Source organism: Bos indicus, chromosome 3 (assembly GCF_029378745.1).
Source record: "Bos indicus isolate NIAB-ARS_2022 breed Sahiwal x Tharparkar chromosome 3, NIAB-ARS_B.indTharparkar_mat_pri_1.0, whole genome shotgun sequence".
Lineage (NCBI taxonomy): Eukaryota > Metazoa > Chordata > Mammalia > Artiodactyla > Bovidae > Bos > Bos indicus.
In genome coordinates this window covers 102451464-102472786 of record NC_091762.1, presented here as the reverse complement: position 1 = coordinate 102472786, position 21323 = coordinate 102451464, and the positions used below count along the sequence as shown (strand labels likewise).

Genomic DNA, 21323 nt, shown 5'->3' with positions numbered 1-21323 from the left:
TGGGTTGTACCCCTCTGTTCATGCCCTGTCCAGGACCCCCTCACATGGCCGGTGTGCAGTAAAGTGTTGCAGAACTGTCTGTGGCTCCTTGCTGTGGTTAGTCATCTTCATACACCCTTGCCCCTGTCCTGTACCAGACAGATGAGAAAGATCAGAATTGAGTCTCCTTTCTTTCCTCTCCTGCTTGAGGCCTTGACCACAGCTGCTTCTGATGGTGATGGCTGCACCCACATACAAGACACTAGCCCGGGGTTATTTGGCTTTCCCACTGAATGGTCTGGCATGTAGCCCCTTTTCCTGGCATCTGGCCTCTTGGCTCTGGTGCCCCACACCATGAGCTCAGGTGCTGCAGTTCTGCCAGCTTTTATACGTCATGGAGGCAGCCACAGGGAAGAGTGGTCTGTTCTGTCTACCAAGCTAGTGTACAGTTGTCAGCCACATGTTACCATCCAGGGAATGGGGCTTGATAATGCTAGGAATCTACAGGCTTCACCCTTAGAAAATCCTTAATTTAGTGCTCTGGGCAAAAAACAAATCAAGCATAAGCTATAAGCAAGTGAAATGCCCTCAGAACGGAAGAGATGTAGTAATTTACCAAGTCACATCACACTGATGAACAAAAGACGTGGTATCCAGGACGTGTTAACTATAGTGTTTAAGCTGTCTTCAGCAGTGTGAGAAGGGGGAATCGGAGGACACTTGGCCTGCTGTTCTGACAGTTGGGTGGTACGTGGTAGGCTCTTGTACAGCTTCCTTTTGTGTACCAGGCCGGTTCTATAAACCATTTGAGTCAACTTGGTCTTTAGCCTGGGGAATTGGCTTGGCTTCATTAGATTTACCTCAAAGGTCAAGGTACAAGCTCCAGCTTTCCTGCCTCATACTGAAAAGGCCTTTCTAGTCCAAGGTTATCTTCAGAACAAGATACAGACACATGGGAAAGGTTTTTATCTGTTCCAGGGAGAAGTTTCCAGGTTAAGGATTCTGGTTTTCAGAGGTAATTCCTTGGAAATATCCAGACCTCCCCTTACGAAGTCTTTCTCCGCTGTGTTGTGTTCTATTTCTGATGCGTAGGAAAGGACCTACGCTTGAGTCAGAACTGGATTTGAATTCCACCCCTTCTGCTTAGGATTATATAACCTTAGATAATTCATTTTTGCACTATGAATCACAATTTTCCCTTATCAAAAACATGAATAATAATACCCATTTCCTCAGGTTTTTATGAAGAATAAAAAAGAGTTCTATGAGTAAATATGCAAATGTAGAAATTTCTTATTTATCTTGATTGGATTCATTTAGCTTCTATCCTATAAGAATTCATGTGTTCTAGAAATTTTTCAGCCATTATCTTCTTTAAATATTGCCTCTGCCCAATTGTCTCTCTCTCTACTCCTCTTCTTAAACTCTGATTAAGTGGTAGACTTTCTCATTCTCACCTCTAGGTCTACTAACTTTCCATCTTTTGATCCTTTCTGCATTGAACTGGAATGCCAAAGGATTCAACATAAGGATAAACTAGAACTAAAACTGTACCCCTAAGCCAGGACTGCAGGAGAGGCTGCCTGCCGGGGACCAGCCCCGGCTGATCCAGGGTATTCGAAGGAGAGACGGCGTAGGCGAAGATCAGGAAACAATTGCTTAATTAAACGTTAATTAAGGATATAAAGAGTAATAGAATGAGGATAGCTCAGTGAGGAAATTCAGTGGAGAAAAGAGGCTGAAATAAGGATAGCTCAGTGAGGAAATTCAGTGTAGAAAAGAGGCTGAATAATTCAGCCAGAAGGTAAGAGAAAGAACGACTTGGTGAGACCAAGTTTCGGTGAACAAGGCCCGCACTTTATTTTCCAAAGTAGTTTTTATACCTTAAGTTATGCATAGAGGATAATGGGGGAAGGGGTAGAGTCATGCAGCAAGCCAGGCTTTCTTCCTGCAGACTTATCATATGCAAAAGCTTAGGTGATTTGCATCATCTTCTGGCCCGGAGGCCTGTTAACATTTTAAGACCTTTTCTTCAGAAAACTTATTTTTCTCTAAAGGTGATTGGTCAGGAGCCACCCTCCAAAAGCATTAGATAAAGTTGCATTCCTACAGAGCAAAGGTGTGGTGGGCTATAACAAGAAAAAGAATTAACTCAAGGGTCCCAGGTTACAAACATTAAAGCTACTACTTATACCAATTATATTAATCAATACACTGCCAGGGACACAGCAGGTAAGGGATATGGAAACTTAGCAGCAAACATTGGCCCAACAAGTGAAAATCCCTTCACCAATACAATTTCTAATCAATCTTTTAACTACTCAAAAGAATGTGTATTTAGACAGTTTAGAACATCTCCTGCCTCTCACAGTTGGGAGGCTCTGAACAATCACATGTGGCCGGAAAAACCTATTCAGGCAGGCTAGAGGATTTCCAAAGGAGTTTGTAGGTTAAACACTGTCACACCCAGGAATTATTAACTGAAACTGTAAGCTAACTCTTTTTTCAGAGAGAGGTAGTGGGGGACAGCCCCCCGTAAAGTCAGAGGTGTAGGTGAGAGCACAAAGCAGAAAGTAGGCAGACTCTGGTTTTGGGTGTAAATGCTCGAGAATTTCCAGGGGGACTCCTGAAGCTCGATCCCGCCTTTGCGTATGCCGAGCCTCCTTCCTCATGACCTTTGTCATGGGCGGGGTTCCTCACGCTGGCTCCCGGCAGTGATAGAATTCCAGTTGAGCTATTCCAGATCCTGAAAGATGATGCTGTGGAAAGTGCTGCACTCAATATGCAATATGCAATATGCACTCAATATGCAATATGCCGGCTCCCGGCAGCTGCCAGAGCTCTAAGTGGATTAGGGCAATAAGTCAATAAAGAGGAAACAGTTGATATTCACAGCCTGGGCTCTCATACTCAGTTGGTCCACAGAACCTCAAGCTGTGAACTCTGTCTAAGGTACTCCAAACTGGCCATGCCTCCAAGCATGATAAAAGCAAATGCAATTCCTCTCTGGAGGAAGACATGAATTTCTCATGAATAACTTTTCAAGGAAATGAACGGCTCACAGGAAAAAATAACTAAGCACACAAGGAAATAACACTTCTTTAGAGAGAACCATGAACAACAACAGATGACAGAGGGGGACCCACAAAGACTTCCGAAATTAGAGTTATCAGACACAGTTTATAAAGTAATTAGATACTCTGTATTTAAGGAAATAAAGATAAGATTGAACGATACATGTAATAGGGGCTTCCCAGGTGGTCAGTGGTAAAGAATCTGCCTGCCAATGCCAGAGACACAGGACAACAGGTTCGATCCCTGGGTTGGGACAGTCCCTTGGAGAAGGAAATGGCAACCTGCTCCAATATTCTTACCTGGAAAAATTCCATACATGGAGGAGCCTGGCAGGCTACAGTCCATGGGGTTGGAAAGATTTGGACATGACTGAGCAATTGAGCACAAGCATTCATACATGTAATACGGAACTATAAAAAGCAAAGTATTAGATTAGAAAGACAGAATTGAAAAATACAGTGACCAAAATTAAAACCTCAGTAGACGTATTTAGCAGCAGGTTCAGTTCAGTGCAGTCACTCAGTCGTGTCCGACTCTTTGCGACCCCATGAATCGCAGCACGCCAGGCCTCCCTGTCCATCACCAACTCCAGGAGTTCTTTCAAACTCATGTCCATCGAGTCGGTGATGCCATCCAGCCATCTTATCCTCTGTTGTCCCCTTCTCCTCCTGCCCCCAATCCCTCCCAGCATCAGGGTCTTTTCCAATGAGTCAACTCTTCACATGAGGTGGCCAAAGTATTGGAATTTCAGCCTCAGCATCAGTCCTTCCAATGAACACCCAGGACTGATTTCCTTTAGAATGGACTGGTTGGATCTCCTTGCAGTCCAAGGGACTCTCAAGAGTCTTCTCCAACACCACAGTTCAAAAGCATCAATTCTTCGGTGCTCAGCTTTCTTCACAGTGCAACTCTCACATCCATACATGACCACTGGAAAAACCATAGTCTTGACTAGATGGACCTTTGTTGGCAAAGTAATGTCTCTGCTTTTGAATATGCTATCTAGGTTGGTCATAACTTTCCTTCCCAGGAGTAAGCGTCTTTTAATTTCATGGCTGTAGTCACCATCTGCAGTGATTTTGGAGCCCAGAAAAATAAAGTCTGACACTGTTTCCACTGTTTCCCCATCTATTTCCCATGAAGTGATGGGACCAGATGCCATGATCTTTGTTTTCTGAATGTTGAGCTTTAAGCCAACTTTTTCACTCTCCTTTTTCACTTTCATCAAGAGGCTTTTTAGTTCCTCTTCACTTTCTGCCATAAGGGTGGTGTCATCTGCATATCTGAGGTTATTGATATTTCTCCTGGCAATCTTGATTCCAGCTTGTGCTTCTTCCAGCCCAGCGTTTCTCATGATGTACTCTGCATATAAATTTTAATAAGCAGAGTGACAATATACAGCCTTGACGTACTCCTTTTCCTATTTGGAACCAGTCTGTTGTTGCATGTCTAGTTCTAACTCTTGCTTCCTGACCTGCATATAGGTTTCTCAAGAGGCAGGTCAGGTGGTCTGGTATTCCCATCTCTTGAAGAATTTTCCACAGTTTGTTGTGATCCACACAGTCAAAGGCTTTGGCATAGTCAATAAAGCAGAAATAGATGTTTTTCTGGAACTCTCTTGCTTTTTCCATGATCCAGTGGATGTTGGCAATTTGATCTCTGGTTCCTCTGCCTTTTCTAAAACCAGCTTGAACACCAGGAAGTTCACGATTCATGTATTGCTAAAGCCTGGCTTGGAGAATTTTGAGCATTACTTTACTAGCGTGTGAGATGAGTGCAACTGTGCAGTAGTTTGAGCATTCTTTGGCATTGCCTTTCTTTGGGATTGGAATGAAAACTGACCTTTTCCAGTCCTGTGGCCACTGCTGAGTTTTCCAAATTTGCTGGCATATTGAGTGCAGCACTTTCACAGCATCATCTCTTTCAGAATTTGAAATAGCTCAACTGGAATTCCATCATCTTCACTAACTTTGTTCGTAGTGATGCTTCCTAAGGCCCACTTGACTTCACATTCCAGGATATCTGGCTCTAGGTGAGTGATCACACCATTGTGATTATCTTGGTCATGAAGATCTTTTTTGTATAGTTCTTCTGTGTATTCTTGCCACCTCTTCTTAATATCTTCTGCTTCTGTTAGGTCCATACCATTTCTGTCCTTTATCGAGCCCATCTTTGCATGAAATGTTCCCTTGGTATCTCTAATTTTCTTGAAGAAATCTCTAGTCTTTCCCATTCTGTTGTTTTCCTCTATTTCTTTGCATTGATCGCTGAGGAAGGCTTTCTTATCTCTCCTTGCTATTCTTTGAAACTCTGTATTCAGATGCTTATATCTTTCTTTTTCTCCTTTGCTTTTCACTTCTTTTCACAGCTATTTGTAAGGCCTCCCCAGACAGCCATTTTGCTTTTTTGCATTTCTTTTCCATGGGGATGGTCTTGATCCCTGTCTCCTGTACAATGTCACGAACCTCATTCCATAGTTCATCAGGCACTCTATCTATCGGATCTAGGCCCTTAAATCTATTTCTCACTTCCGCTGTATAATCATAAGGGATTTGATTTAGGTCATACCTGAACGGTCTAGTGGTTTTCCCTACTTTCTTCAATTTAAGTCTGAATTTGGCAATAAGGAGTTCATGATCTGAGCCACAGTCAGCTCCTGGTCTTGTTTTTGCTGACTGTATAGAGCTTCTCCATCTTTGGCTGCAAAGAATATAATCAATCTGATTTCGGTGTTGACCATCTGGTGATGTCCATGTGTAGAGTCTTCTCTTGTGTTGTTGTAAAAGGGTGTTTGCTATGACCAGTGCATTCTTTTGGCAAAACTCTATTAGCCCTTGCCCTGCTTCATTCCGTATTCCAAGGCCAAATTTACCTGTTACCCCAGGTATTTCTTGACTTCCTACGTTTGCATTCCAGTCCCCTATAATGAAAAGGACATCTTTTTGGGGGTGTTAGTTCTAAAAGGTCTTGTAGGTCTTCATGGAACTGTTCAGCTTCAGCTTCTTAGTACTATTGGTTGGGGCATAGGCTTGGATTACCGTGATATTGAATGGTTTCCCTTGGAAACGAACAGAAATCATTCTGTTGTTTTTGAGATTGCATCCAAGTAATGCATTGGATTAGATACAACTAGCAGCAGATTAGATACAACTAAAGACAGGATTAGTGACCTGGAAGCTAAGTCAGAGGAAGTGACCTATAACAAGATTGTCCAGCTCTTTTTGTAGAGTCAGATGGTCAATATCTCTGAGTTTTGGGAGTTTTGCTATCTCTGTCACACCTGTCTCCGCTGATGTGTTGTGGAAGCAACCATAGATAACACATACAGATGAGTATGGCTTAGCTGTATTCCAACAAAACTTTTTATTTATGGACACTGAAATTTTAATTTAATGTTATTTTTATGTCATTAAGTATTATTCTTCTAATTTTTAAACCCACCATTGAAAATGTAAAAGACATTCTTATCTCACAGAAACAGATAGTGGGTCAGATTTGGCTCACAAATCATACATGCTGGCCCTTCACTGAGAATGCAGCACAGATATATCTGCATGGGAATTGCCTCTCCACCCCAGGTGTTTTTTATTCTTGAAATTCTATTGCAGTTGACCCTTGAACTGAAGTGCATCCACTTATATGTGGATTTTTTTCAACAGTACACAGTTCAGTACTATACAATCTGTGACTGAATGAATTGGAGCACGCAGAATCATGGATATGGAGGAACCACATATGTGGTTATATGCAGATTTATATGTGCAGATTTTGACTGTGTGGAGGGTCAGCACCCCTAACCACTTGTTTTTCAAGGGTAAGCTGTTTATACAAATACATTTAAAATACCTCTATATCAAATGACACTTCAAAAACCTGGAAAGAAGTATCTTGGATTTTTTTTTTGTTCTTCATTATATTCTTCTAATTATGTTTTTGTGTAATAAGTGGTTTCTGTTTCCTTTGAGAATTCCCTGCTGCTTGTGTCTTTATGACAAAATCACTTGTCAGGACTATGAAAATTGTTCAGAATACTTATGGAGCTGTACAAGATCTTTTCCTTTAACAGCAGGCTGTATTCTTCAGGAAGGCAGTATTTTTTTGGAGGTTAAAAATGTAGACTGTGGAATCAGATGTGGATTTTTAAAGCCCCGTTCCACATCTTACTAGCTGTAATCTTGAGTGAGTTATTTAACCGCTAGCCTGTTTCCTAGTATAAAGTGGGGATAAAAGTAATCACCCAAGGTTGAGATACAACCTGTGCTGTACCCTTATCAGTGTCTGGTAACCTGGGAAGCATATACCCCAAAATGAGACCTGAACCTCAGCTTGCCTCCTGCCCCAGACTTCATTTATTCACTTGTTCACTTAGAAAATATTTCTTGAAAAAAAAAAAGAAAATATTTCTTGAGTACTGACTGTATGGTTTGTTATTGGGATAAAACTGAAAATTCTAAGCCACATGAACAGCCTTACAGGCTTGGTTGGAAAGGATGTGTTGTGAGCTGAAGTGTAAGTGAAGTGGGAGGGAGTGAATGAGAACAGCAGGGGAGGGAAGAAAGTAGTACTTCTGGATAGTATGAGCAATGAACAGGCTTTCATTTTGGTTCATATTTATTCATTTATTTGGCTGTGCCGGGTCTCTGTTGAGGCATGTGGGATCTAGTTCCTGACCAGGGATCAAACCTGGGCCCCTTGCCTTGGGAGCATGGAGTCTTAGCCACTGGACCACCAGGGAAGTCCCTTTTTTGTTGTTTGTTTTTGTAAAGAAAGATGACATACTAGTGACTCAGAAGCATAAATGGAGTACAAAGAGGGTATGAGGGATCTTCAGATGCATAGGGTATAGAAGAAAGAGCTGCCTCCATCACAAGGCTGTAGAGGAAATGGTGTTTTCAGGGGAGACCCAGGTTTCTAGGAAATTAGAAGATGGAAGGAACATTCACTGAAGAAGTTGAGGCTGTAAGGAAATGAGGCTTTATGGGAGACAATGGTGAGTTATAGTGTGGTGATGGGGGAGAGAAGTGAGAGACTGGACCAAGGAGAAGCAGAGAGCAGTGACTTGGGCACAAAAGAACTGATGAGGGTGGCATCGAGGGAGTAAATAACAGGATGTGAGGGTGGCAAGTTGGGTTTTGTTGGCCTCATAGTTGTCCAAGAATTGTCCGAGAACATGTGTTCCCTGGAGGTTGGGCACTCAGGCTGCTCCATGCACTCAGCTGCAGCCCAATTGGATGATACCTCCAGAAGTTTCAAGTCTGGCCCCTGGAGAGACTCTGGGTTCTCCAAAAGGAATCTACTGTGCCAAGTGGAGGGTCCTAGAACAGGGCTCAGGCTTGCAGGCTGTGCCCAGACATTGAGAGAAGAGAGAAGCGCTTTCTCCTTCATTCACAGCTTCTTAGGTAGCTACCATGTGTCAGCAGTCTTCTGTGCTCTGTGGATATACCAGTGAACAGGTGGTCAGTAAATGGAAAGTGTGATCAACAAGCTTTGCAGTATCTTGGAAGGTGATGAGTGCTGTGGAAGAAGATAGAGCAGGACAAGGGAATGCTGGAGAAGAGACTGCACGTTTAAATGGGATAGTCAGGGCAATCCTCCTTAAAAGGTAGATTTTAGCAAAGACTCAACAAAAGAGAGGGAGTGAGGCCTGCCAGTATCTGGAAGCAGAGCCCTCGGACAGAACCCTGAGGAAATCTCAGTCTCAATTATGAGGAAGATGACACCGGGAGCCGGGAATGTGCCCATCAGTCCAGCGGAGACAAGAGCCATCTGGAGCCGTGAAGGCACCAGAGCCCGGTGTCCAGGTGTGTTTTTCCTAAGCTGATGTCAGCCTTCTGGAAGCTGATTTAATTAAATGGAAGTGTCATCTGTTTCAACTGGGTGTGGGTGTGTGCTCTGGGAAAGCTCCTGTCTGCTGCCACAGTGTGGGGTTTTATGGTTGCCATGTGGGCAAGAGCATGGAGGCTTTAATGTTCAGCCTCATTTCATAAGGAATTCTGTGTGAAGATACAAGGATATGGAAGCCAAAACCAACAACTTTTAACTCCCAAAGGCTTGTGAAAACCAAACCAATCAAGAAAGACCTATAAACATGGGGTAGTCTAAAACACATGTTGAGGCATAGCTTACTATTTCCAGAACAGACTGCCAAATCCCCTATGGCTGCCAGGATAAAGTGTTTATTGAGCAGCTACTATATACCCAGGGCCATACTAGGTACTTTCTGTGTTACCTGTTCCTCAAAACAGCCACTCAGATGACCTCATCCAGTCTCATGTCTTGTTGTTATTCAGTCCTAAGTCGTGTCTGACTCTTTGTGATCCCCATGGGCTGCAGCCTGCCAGGCTCATCTGTCCTCCACTATCTCCTGAAGTTTGCTCAAATTCATATCCATGGAGGCGGTGATGCTATCTAACCATCCTACCATCTGCCACTCCTTCTCTTTTTGCCTTCAGCCTTCCCTAGCATCGGGGTCTTTTTCAGTGAGTCAGCTTTGCATCAGGTAGCCAAAGTATTGGAGCTTCAGCTTCAGCAACAGTCCTTCCAATGAATATTTAGGGTTGATTTTCTTTAGGATTGCCTGGTTTGATATTGCAGTGCAAAGGACTCTCAAGAGTCTTCTCCAGCACCACAGTTTGAAAACATCAGTTCTTCTATGCTCAGCCTTTTTTATAGTCCAACTCTCACGTCCATACATGACTACTGGAAAAACCATAGCCTTGACTAGACAGACCTTTGTTGGCAAAGTGATGTCTCTGCTTTTTAATACACTGTCTAGATTTGTCATCACTTTCCTTCCGAGGAGCAAGTATCGTTTAATTTCATGCTGCATTCACCGTCTGCAGTGATTTTGGAGTCCAAGAAAATAAAATCTGTCACTGCTTCCACTTTTTCTGCTTCTATTTGTCATGACGTGATAGGACCAGATGCCATGATCTTAGTTTTTTGAATGTTGAGTTTTAAGTCAGCTTTTTCACTCTCCTCTTTCACCCTCACCAAGAGGTTCTTTAGTTCCTCTTCACTTTGCCATTAAAGCAGTATCCAACAACGCAAGAAATGACTCTACACATGGACATCCCCAGATGATCGACACCAAAATCAGATTGATTATATTCTTTGCAGCCAAAGATGGAGAAGCTGTATTCAGTCAGCAAAAACAAGACCTGGAACTGACTGTGACTCAAATTGTGAGGTCCTTATTGCAAAATTCAGGCTTAAATTGAAGACAGTAGGGAGTACTGCTAGGCCATTCAGGTATGACTGAAATCAAATCCCTTATGATTACACCATGGAGGTGATGAATAGATTCAAGGGATTAGATCTGGTAGACAGAGTGCCTGAAGAGCTCATGGCTTACATGTCATCTATATGCTGAGGACTCCCAAATTTATAGTTCAATCTCTTCTCTTTCCCCACACTCCATACTCATTTATCCAGTGGCCTCCTTTACTTGAATGTATATTAGGCATCTTACATTTAACATGTCCAGAAAAAAACCTCCTGATTCATACCCCCTGCCTCCCAGATCTTGCCTACCCAAGTAAATGGCAACCTCATCCTTCCACTTGTTCAGGTCAAAGATCATAGCATCATATGTTTAACACCAAACTGCTGCTGCTGCTGCTGCTAAGTTGCATCAGTTGTATCCAACTCTGTGCGACCCCATAGACAGCAGCCCACCAGGCCTCCCCATCCCTGGGATTCTCCAGGCAAGAACACTGGAGTGGGTTGCCATTTCCTTCTGCAATGCGTGAAAGTGAAGTCGTTCAGTCGTGTCCAACTCCTGGCGACCCCATGGACTGCAGCCTACCAGGCTCCTCCATCCATAGGATTTTCCAGGCAAGAGTACTGGAGTGGGTTGCTATTGCCTTCTCCGTAACACCAAACTAGTCATCAACAAACTCTATTGGCTTTACCGTACGTACCTCTAGATCCAACCGCTTCTCACTACATCCAGCACTGTTAACTCTGTGCAGCAGCCGTAACGTCCTCATACCTCATTGTTGCATTCTAGCTGCTCTCCTTGCTTTCCCACTTGCCACCCTAAGGTCTACTTGCATACTGAAGCCCAGTGATCCTGTTACAGTGCAAGATAGATCTGGTTACTTCAGTGATCGGAACTCTCTCATGGCTCTTCATTTCTCTTTGAATAAAAGTCAGAGTTTGTTTGACTGTGCTGGGTCTTAGCTGCAGCACACAGGGTCTTCAGTTTTCATTGAGGCATGAGGACTCTTTAGTTGCAGCTTTCAAATTTGATTAGTTGTGGCATGTAGGATCCAGTTCCCTGACCAGGGTTAGAACCTGGGCCCCCTGCATTGGGAGCGTGGAGTCTTAGCCACTGGACCACAAGGGAAATCTCAAAGTCAGAGTTTCTACCATGCTCCACCAAGACCCTACACAGTCTTGACCCCTGTTTTCTTACTACTCTCCTTGTTTTTTATTCCCTACTGGCCTCCTTGGCCAGTGCTCAGTCATGTCTTGTGCTCAGTCATGTCTGACTCTTTGCAACCCCATGAACAATAGCCCACCAGGCTTCTCTGTCCATGGGATTTTACCAGCAAGAATACTGGAGTGGGTTGCCATTTCCTCCCCCAGGGATCCTGCTCCTCCAACCCAGGGATCAAACCTATGTCTCCTGTGATGGCAGGTGGATTCTTTACTACTGTGCTACCTCAGAAGCCCATTCTGGAGTCCTTGCTGTTCCTAAAATACTCCCAGGTCAATCTTGGCATTTACTCCTTCTTTTATTTGGGACACTCTTTTCCAGATACCTACAGAGATTGCATTCTCTCTCACCTCTTCAGACCTTAGCTCAAATTTCCCTTTCTTAGTGAAGTCTCCCCTGACTGTGCCATTTAAAATTATAACCCATCCCCCATTGGCATTCCTCTTCCCTTTACTTTGTCATTTTACTCCAGTGTTTATCACTATTGGAAATCCACTTACTTGTTGATTGTCTGTCTCCTCCCACTTAAGGTGTGTGTTTTGGGGCGGGGGGAGTTAATTTGTTCACTACTGTTTCCTACCACCTAAAACATTGCCTAGTGCTTACTGATTGCTTAATAAATATTTGTTGGTTGAATGCGTGAGTTGGCAGATCACTCTCTGAAGTAGGCGGTATTAAATGAGAAACTAATCATAGAAGTAATTTCCTTGTGTTCACAGAAGTACAGGTGATGAAGCCAGCATTCAAAATGTTCTCAGCCTGGCACCAAACATCCTACTTGTCTCGATGTTCAACATCGCTTTCTATTTTTTACCCCCAAATTTGCACTGTCAATTTGATCCTAAATTTGAACCACTATATAGTAAACTTTATCAAGGCAGGAACTGTGAATGTCCTGCTCACAGATCCATCCCCAACGCTAGTATAACGTTTGTGGTGAATAGTAAATACTCAATAAATGTTTTTTAAATCAGTTAAAGACAGAGGAAGAAGCTCTGAGAAAGAATAGTGCCATCTTTAATAAAAAAGCCCAGATTCCCCCCAGTATTGGAAGATTTGGGGATATGGGAGTGCATGAATGTGGACTCCCCTTGCCTTTAATCCTGAGTTTCACCATCTCCTGGAGGGTCTCTCACTTAAGAGCCTGCTTTCACCATTGTGTTGACTCCAGAGAGCACAGGTTCTCTTTAATACTTTAAAAAGAGAAATAATAACAGAAACAACAAAACTTTTCTCTTGGTTTCTCTTAGCAAAGCTAAAAATATTTCACTACAGATTCAACGAGGACAACAGGTAAATAAACCTTGAGAGTAAAAGAAACTCAAAATAGTCTGGTTTGCAAAATTCAGAGTTCTGTCTCTCCTGTAGACAGCTGAAGCCAGGGCCATACTTAGTTCACAAGAGGAGAGCACAGCGTTGCAGGACTTGACTGGGTTCTTAGCTTGGTGACTTCTAGCCTGTTTCACAACTCACTGTTCACATTTCTTCCTAGATTTCTTGATACCTATGTGGTCAAGATCTTAAAAGTCAAATTCCCACTTGGTAGCTCATCCAGAGCTCTCAGCACAGTGGTTCTTAACCTTGACCTTGGAATCACCAGGGGAGCTTAAAAAATTACTGATGCCTGCCTCCCACCCCTTAAAGATTCTGAAGTCATTGACTTGAGGTGTGGCCTAGGCACTGGGATTCTTAAAGTTCCCCATGTGAGTCTAATACTGCTCTAAAACAGTGCATTTCCTGTCTGAGGAACTCACTTTCCCAGGTGAGTGATACCAAAAATAAACTCACCTTTAAGGGGAGGCCCCTGCTTGTACACAGGACATGTCTATATACAGTATTTCTCAACCCAGGATCTTGCCACCCAGAGTCCTGGTTTAGTTGATTAGGAATCAGACTCAATTACCTTTATGTTTAAAAGTTTCACCAGGTGATTCTAACATGTCAGGGTTGAGACCCAGGGTATCACCTTCAAGCCTATCACTATAACCACATCTGAATACAGTGTAATAACTACTGCAGAATGTAGTATCAGTTGCACTAGGGCAGTCAGATTGTGAGTACGTTATTTCTTTTGAGCTTACATTCTCTGTATTGTCCTTATATACCTTTTTAATGAAAAAGTACATTGGGATGTGCCTTCTTTTCTGTAATTAAAAAAAAAGCTTCCATTATGCTCTCTAGGTCTCTAAATACTATTTTCAAAAATCCATTTTATATTAATTTTTGGCTATCAACCCTTTCTCTAGTTTTTTCTTCAGAGTCTTTTAAAATCTGAATCAATTTCAGAGTTCTTGTACATTCTGTTGGCCTACTTAAATAGTTCTTCATTATGTATAACTGAAATAAATATTTGTGTAAAAACTTAATATCTGTCTTTTCTGTGCTGTCAAAACTCCATGATGTCTAAGGATGAGACATGATAAGTCTGGAGGAATGGGCAGACCAAATCATACAGGGCTTTGGAGGAGACAATAAGAAGTTTGGGCTTCTTGAAGACAAAAGATGCCATTGAAGTATTTTAAGGAGTTGAAAAACGTAATTAGTTTTGACTTGTAGGAAGATGATTTGGGCTGCAGGAAAGTGTATGGGTTGGAGAGGAACAGAAATGGAAAGGAAAATAAGACTTAGGAGGCCATCATAGGAACAAAGAGTAGAAATCAGTAGAGAAAAATCAACAAAATCAAAAGCTGATTCTTTGACAATATTAATAAAATCAATAAACCTCTAACCAGGTTAACCAAGAAAAAAAGAGAGAAGACACAAATTAACTAATGTCAGAAATGAAAGAGGGATCACCACTACTGATCCCAGGGATTTTAAAAGGGTCATAAAGGACTATTGTGAACAACTCTGCCTGCAATAGACCAATTCCTTGGAAGACACAAACTACCAAAACTCATGCAAAAGAAATAGATCATCTGAAAAGGCCTGTATCTACCAAGGAAATTGAATCAATAATCAACCTTCCAAAACAAAAACACAGAAAAAAGAGGTTCAGATGGTTTCACTGGTGACTTCTAGCCAACATTTAAGGAAAAGATGATACCAGTTCTCTACAATCTCTTCCAGAAAAATAGAAGCAGAAGGAACACTTCCTAATTTGTTTTGTGAAGCCAGCATTACTCTGAAACCAAAACCAGATAAAGACATTATAAGAAAACTACAGACCAATATCTTTCATGAACATAATGCAAAAATTCTCAACATATATTAGCATGTTGAATCTAACAGTGTATAAGAAGAACCATACATCTTAATGAAGTGGGATTTATTCCAGATATACAAGGTTAGTTCAACATTAGAATATCACTTACTGTGTTGCATCACATCAGGCTACAGAAGAAAAGCCATATGATTATATCTGTAAGATGCAAAAAAGCACTTGATACAATTCAACATCCAATCATGATTTTAGGAAAAACTCTCAGCAAAATAGGAATAGAAAGAAGCTTGCTCAATTAGACAAAGAACATCTACAAAAAAATCAATACCTAACATCTTGCTTGATAATGAGAAACTAGATGTGGTGTTGGTGGTTTAGTCGCTAAGTTGTGTTTGACTTCTTTGCGACCCCATGGGCTTGTAGCCTGCCAGGCTACTCTGTCCATGGAGTTTTCCAGGCAAGAATACTGGAGTAGGTTGCCATTTCCTTCTCCAGGGGATCTTCATGACCCTGGGATTGAACATGCGTCTCCTGCATTGCAGGTGAATTCTTTATTGCTGAGCCACCAGGGGAGCCCTGAGAAATCCAAGTTTGGGGAAAAGACAGTGTCCCTCTTTACTATTCCTATTCAGCATTATGCTGAAAGGTCTGCTGCTGCGTTGCTTCAGTCGTGTCCGACTCTGTGCAACCCCACAGATGGCAGCCCACCAGGCTGCTCTGTCCCTGGGATTCTCCAGGCAAGAATATTGGGGTGGGTTGCCATTTCCTTCTCCAGTGCATTCATGCATGCTAAGGCGCTTCAGTTGTGTCCAACTCTGTGTGACGCTATGGACAGCAGCCCTTCAGGCTCCACTGTCCACAGGATTTTCCAGGCAAGAATATTGGAGTAGGTTGCCATTTCCTTCTCCCGCTGAAAGGTCTAGCTAACAGTAAAGGAAATAAAAGGCATAGACATTAGGAAGGAAGAAATAAAATTGTCTTTGTTCACAAATGATGTGATTGACTATGTAGAAAATTCCAGAGAATTGGCAAAAAACTCCTGGAACTAACTAGCAGTTAGTTGCAAAGAAGCAGGATACAAGGTTAATATACAAAAGTCGGTTGCTTTCCTATATACCAGAAATGAACAATTGGAATTTGAAATTAAAACACAATATCATTTATATTGTCACACACACACAAAAATACATATAGAAAGATCCAACACTGTTTAGATGGCGATTCCTCCTAACTTGATCTATAGGTTCAACATAATCTCAGTTAAAATCCTGGTGAGTTATTTTATGGATAGCAACAAACTTATTTAAAAATATTATTGACCAGAGGATTTTTGCAGAAACTAATGCCTGAAGTGTTAATACCATCTCCAGTCAATAATGTGTTAAAGTTTATATAGAAAGGCAAGCAACTGAGAATAGTCCACATAATAACTGATAAAGAAGAGTAAAGTTGAAAGACTGATCCTACATTAGAGTTACAAGAAAGCTACAATAATTAGGAAAGCATGGTATTGGCAAAAGAATAGACAAACAGACCAATGGAATAGAGTAGAGTACAGGAATAGAAATTCACAAATACAGTCAATTGATCTGTGACAGAGGAGCATAGGCAAGGCAATGGAATCTTAATGTAAATCACAGAACATCTAGAAGGTAACAAGAGAAAATCTATGTGACCTTGGATTTGACAATGAGTTTTTAGATACAAAACCAAAAGTGCAATTCATGAAAGAAAAAAAATCAGTAACCTGGCTTACCAAAATTAAAAACTTTTCTTCTGTGAAAGAAACTGATAAAAGAATAAAAACGCAAGCCACGAATTAGAAAAAATACTTGCAAAACACTTGTTTAATGAAAGACTTATTCAAAATATACAAAGAACTCTTAAAACTCAACAATAAGAAGACAACAAACCCAGGTAGAAATGGGCCAGAGACCTTAATAGATGCCTCATCTGACAAGATATACAGAAAGCAAATAAACACACAAAAAGATGCTCATGTCATGTGTCCTTGTTGTTGTTGTTTAGTAGTAAGTTGTGTCTGACTCTTTTGTGACCCCAGGGACTGTAGCCCACCAGTCTCCTCTGTCCATGGGATTTCCCAGGCAAGAATACTGGAATGGATTGCCATGCCCTCCTCCAGGGGATCTTCCCAACCCAGGGATTGAACCCATTTCTCTTACATTGGCAGGCAGATTCTTTACCACTGAGCCACCAGGGAAACTGCGTGTGTCATTAGGGAAATGCAAATTAAAACAAGAATAAAATATCCCCACACACCTATTAGAATGGCTAAAATCCAAGACACTGACACACCAAATGCGGGCAGGGATGAGGAACAACAGGAAGTCTCGTTCATTGCTGGCAGGAATGCAGAACGGTTCAGCCATTTTGGCAAGGTGTTATAAAAGCTAAACATAGTCTGAAGAGCAATTACTCTTGTAGGTATTTACCCAGTTGAGGTGAAAACTTACGTCTATACAAAAACTGCACAGAAATATTGCAGTATGGCACAAATGTTGCACATTATTCTAGTCTGTACAGTAATAAAGGCCTTTTTGTTTAATTACCTTTAAAACATTTTTAATTGCCAACAACTGGGAGGAACTGAGATGGCCTTCATTACATAAGTGAATAAACAAACTGTAGTACATCCAGGCAATGGACTATTATTTGACACTAAAAAGAAATGCACTATCAAGCCATGAGCAGGTATGGAGGAGCCTTAAATGTATATTGCTAAATGAAGGAAGCCAGTCTGAGAAGTCTACATACTGCATGGTTTCAACTGTATGACATTCTGGAAAAGGAAAAATTAAAGAGATCAGTAAATACTATGCTACAGTTCTTATGAGATTTAGCCTTCCCATTGAGCTCAGATATGGACTGGCCAGTTGAAGACAAGACCTTGTGTTAGAGATGTTTGCCTCATTTCAGTGGCCCTCCTTCTCTGTTCCCAGGAGCCTCCCGATCTCCCTACCTATAGAGCAGAAATTTGGAGACAGCCAAGTGAGTTGGAACAGTTTTTTTCCTCATTAAATTAGTGAAATTATGATGATAATTCAGGTGATCTAGAAGCAGTAAAAGTAGAAGTCAAACATTAAAAGAGTAGAAACAGTTACTGACATTTGTATAACCTTTAAACAATGTTCTGACCTCCATTGTTGCAAGAAACCATTTGATCTTCCCATCAATCCTATTTATTTTAGCTATTTTAAGAGTTAAGGGAACTGATTATCTCATGCCTGAGGTTACACAACTACTAAGTGTAAGAGTTACTTTCTTAAACTCCAGTCTTTTTACCTTTAAGCCCACTGTTCTTTCTACCAAAGCAAGCAAAGGCTTTGGTGGGAAAAAAGGATGGATTTTAGAATCAGTTTCCCTTGTCAAGAATGATAATAAATAGTAGAGCTGCTCCAAGGATATGCAGAAAGTGCAAGTGAAAGTTGCTCAGTCGTGTCTGACTCTTTGTGACCCCATGGACTATACAGTCCATGGAATTCTCCAGGCCAGAAGACTGGAGTGGGTAGACATTTCCTTCTCATGGGATCTTCCCAACCCAGGGATCATATCCAGGTCTCCTGCATTGCAGGCTGATTCTTTACCAGCTGAGCCACCAGGGAAGCCCAAGAATACTGGACTAAGTAGCCTATTCCTTCTCCAGAAGATCTTCCCAACCCAGGAATCGAACAAGGGTCTCTGGCATTGCAGGTGGATTCTTTACCAGCTGAGATACCAGGGAAGCCCTAGGATGTGTGGAGCCCCAGCTAAATATTTTTGTAAGGTCTCTGCTGTATAAACAAGTCCATCCACTTGAGATGTAATGGTTTATTGATGAGGATTTAGAACAACACAGGAAAGAAGAGATACTTAGATTTGTGTTTATTATTGAATCAGTGCACCTGAAGTATCTTTAGAGTATCCAGATACTCTCTCTTTCTGGTTCAGGGACCATCTCATCTTTTTTTTTTTTTTTAATTGTCAGGTATATCATTCCTGACTAATTTCACATCTTCTACCACTAAAAAAGGTAGCAGTACTCTTATTATTTACAGTGCCAGGACTTTCTGGAACCTGTTTTATAGAAACAATGTAGATCTTCTTGTCTCTTCAGTTCTCTAGTTCCCTTTATTTCATGCTGGTTACATCATTAATCTTGATACCACACGACGTTATCCTGCATGCTGCCCACAAATACTGGATTCCAGCAACTCTGAAAGCTGTGACTGCACTTTGTTGACAATGACCATAAATGTAAGTCTTAAGCAGAGTATGCAGGGGAAACATGAATTGTAATTAGTTTTGTGGCCATGTTAAACTTACCATATGAAACTACCCAGACTGAATCACGAAGAAGTAGAAAATCCTAACAGACCAATTAGGAGTAAGGAGATTGAATCAGTGTTCAGAAGCCTCTCGACAAACAGAAGTCCAGAACCAGATGGCTTCACTGGTGAATTCTACCAAACATTTAAAGAAGATCTAATACCAATCCTTCTCTAACTTTTCCAAAAAATGGAAGAGGAGGGAACACTTTCAAACTCATTTTATGAGGTCAGCACTAATCCTGATACCAAAATCAGACAAAGACACTACAAGAAAAGAAAATTACAGGCCAATATCTTTGATGAACATAGATATAAAAATCCTCAACAAAATTTTAGCAAACTGAATTCAACAGTACATTAGAAGAATCATACACTGTGATTATTCCAGGGATCCAGGGATGGTGCAACATCCATAAATCAATTGATGTGATACACCACATTAATAAAATGAAGGGAAACATCGTATGATCATCTCAGTAGATGCAAAAGAAGCATTTGACAAAATTTAACATCCATTCATAATAAAAGCTCTCAACAAAGTGAGTATAAAAAGTAATGTAACTCAACATAATAAAGGCCGCTTCCCTGGTGGCTCAGAGGTTAAAGCATCTGCCTCCAATGCAGGAGACCGGGTTCGATCCCTGGGTCAGGAAGATCCCTGGAGAAGGAAATGATAACCCACTCCAGTATTCTTGCCTGGAAAACCCCATGGACGGAGAAGTCTGGTAGGCTACCGTCCATGGGGTTGCAAAGAGTCAGACACGACTGAGCGACTTCACTTTCTTTCTTTCTTTATGATAAGCCCACAGATAACATCATACTCCATGGTAAAAAAGCTGAGTCTTTCCTCTAAGATCAGGAACGAAACAAAGATGTCCACTCTTGGCACTTTTTTTCCATCGTAGTACCAGAAGTCCTAGCCAAAACAGTTAGGCAAGAAAAAGAAAAGGCATCCAAATTGAAAAGGAAAAAGTAAAACTGTCTATACTTGCAGATGACTTAACATTCCTAAAGATTCCACCAAAAATAAAAACAAACCTGTCAGAAGTATTTTTAAAAATTCAGTAAAGTTGCAGGATACAAAATCAGTATATTAAAATCAACTGTGTTTCTATACACTAATAATGAACTATCAGAAAGAGAAATTAAGAAAACAATCCCATATACAATTGCATCAAAAAGAATAAAATACCTCAGAATAAATTTAGTTGAGATGAAAGATTTTAAACTGAAAACTATAAGACACTGATGAAAGAAATTGAAGATGCAAATAAATGGAACAATATTTCATACTGATGGATTGGAAGAATTAATACTGTTAAAATGCCCATTGTATCCAAAACAACCTACAGATTCAATGTAATCCCTACCGAAGTTTATCCTTTGAAAATTTATAGAACAGCACATCTTCCAACCATGCTTCTCTCAGCCCCACGTGCCTGGATCTAAGGGCTCTTCTGCCTCAGAGGATTCCTGTAAAGCTATATTAGGTAATTAGGTCAACTGTCTGGCACATAGTTTATGTTCAGTAAATGCTAATTCCTCTGTTCTTTTCACTACCACCCAGAAGAGTATGCATTTTTAACTGGAATGGAGAAAAAAGAGGCTTCCCAGGTGGCACAGCAGTAAAGAATCAGCTGTGAATTCAGGAGACACATGAGATGCAGATTGGATCCCTGGGTCGGGAAGATCCCGTGGAGCAGGAAATGGCAACCTACTCCAGTATTCTTGCTTGGAAAATCCCATGGACAGAGGAGCCTGGCGGGCTACAGTCCATGGGGTTGCAAAGAGTCAGACACGACTGAGTGACTAAACACACACACACACAACACACACACACACACACATGTAGAAACAAAATTGGAGTAATCAAAAGAGATTCCTGGTGGAGAGTCTTGGTGAGAACTACCTGTATAGCTCAGGCTAAAAGCATTTGCAAGAGCTTCCTGGAAAGCATCCTCCCAGCCAAAATGAAGTAAAGTAACAGGGCCTTGGAGACAAAGAGAAACTGCAGTAATGTCAGCTTCAGAATCACTGATCAGAGAGCAGAATGGCTGATTTGCTGAGAAGGTATTGCAGTGCCCAATAACAGGAGCTGAGAGGCAGGGCCTCCAGAGCTGAGAAATACCCTAAATTCCAGATGACACAGATCAAGCAGTCCCTGTTCTCTTAAAGAGGCATAAGACAGTGCCACCAAGTTGACCATAGATCACTCTAAGTGGGCAACACTGTATAGAAGCCCAAGTCTGCAGTGGAGTTCACAAAGAGCAAAGGGTCAGTGATGCCCAGGGCAGGACAGATCGGCACACCCCAAATGTGGGTGAATGGAAAGACT

At 41.5% G+C, this 21323-nt stretch overlaps 1 protein-coding gene across 10 annotated transcripts in view; it reads left to right on the top strand.

Moving 5' to 3' along the window:
* Window positions 1-21323, top strand: part of ST3GAL3 (ST3 beta-galactoside alpha-2,3-sialyltransferase 3) — a 215630-nt gene that overhangs the window by 114741 nt on the left and 79566 nt on the right. The gene's annotated exons all lie outside the window — the stretch shown is intronic.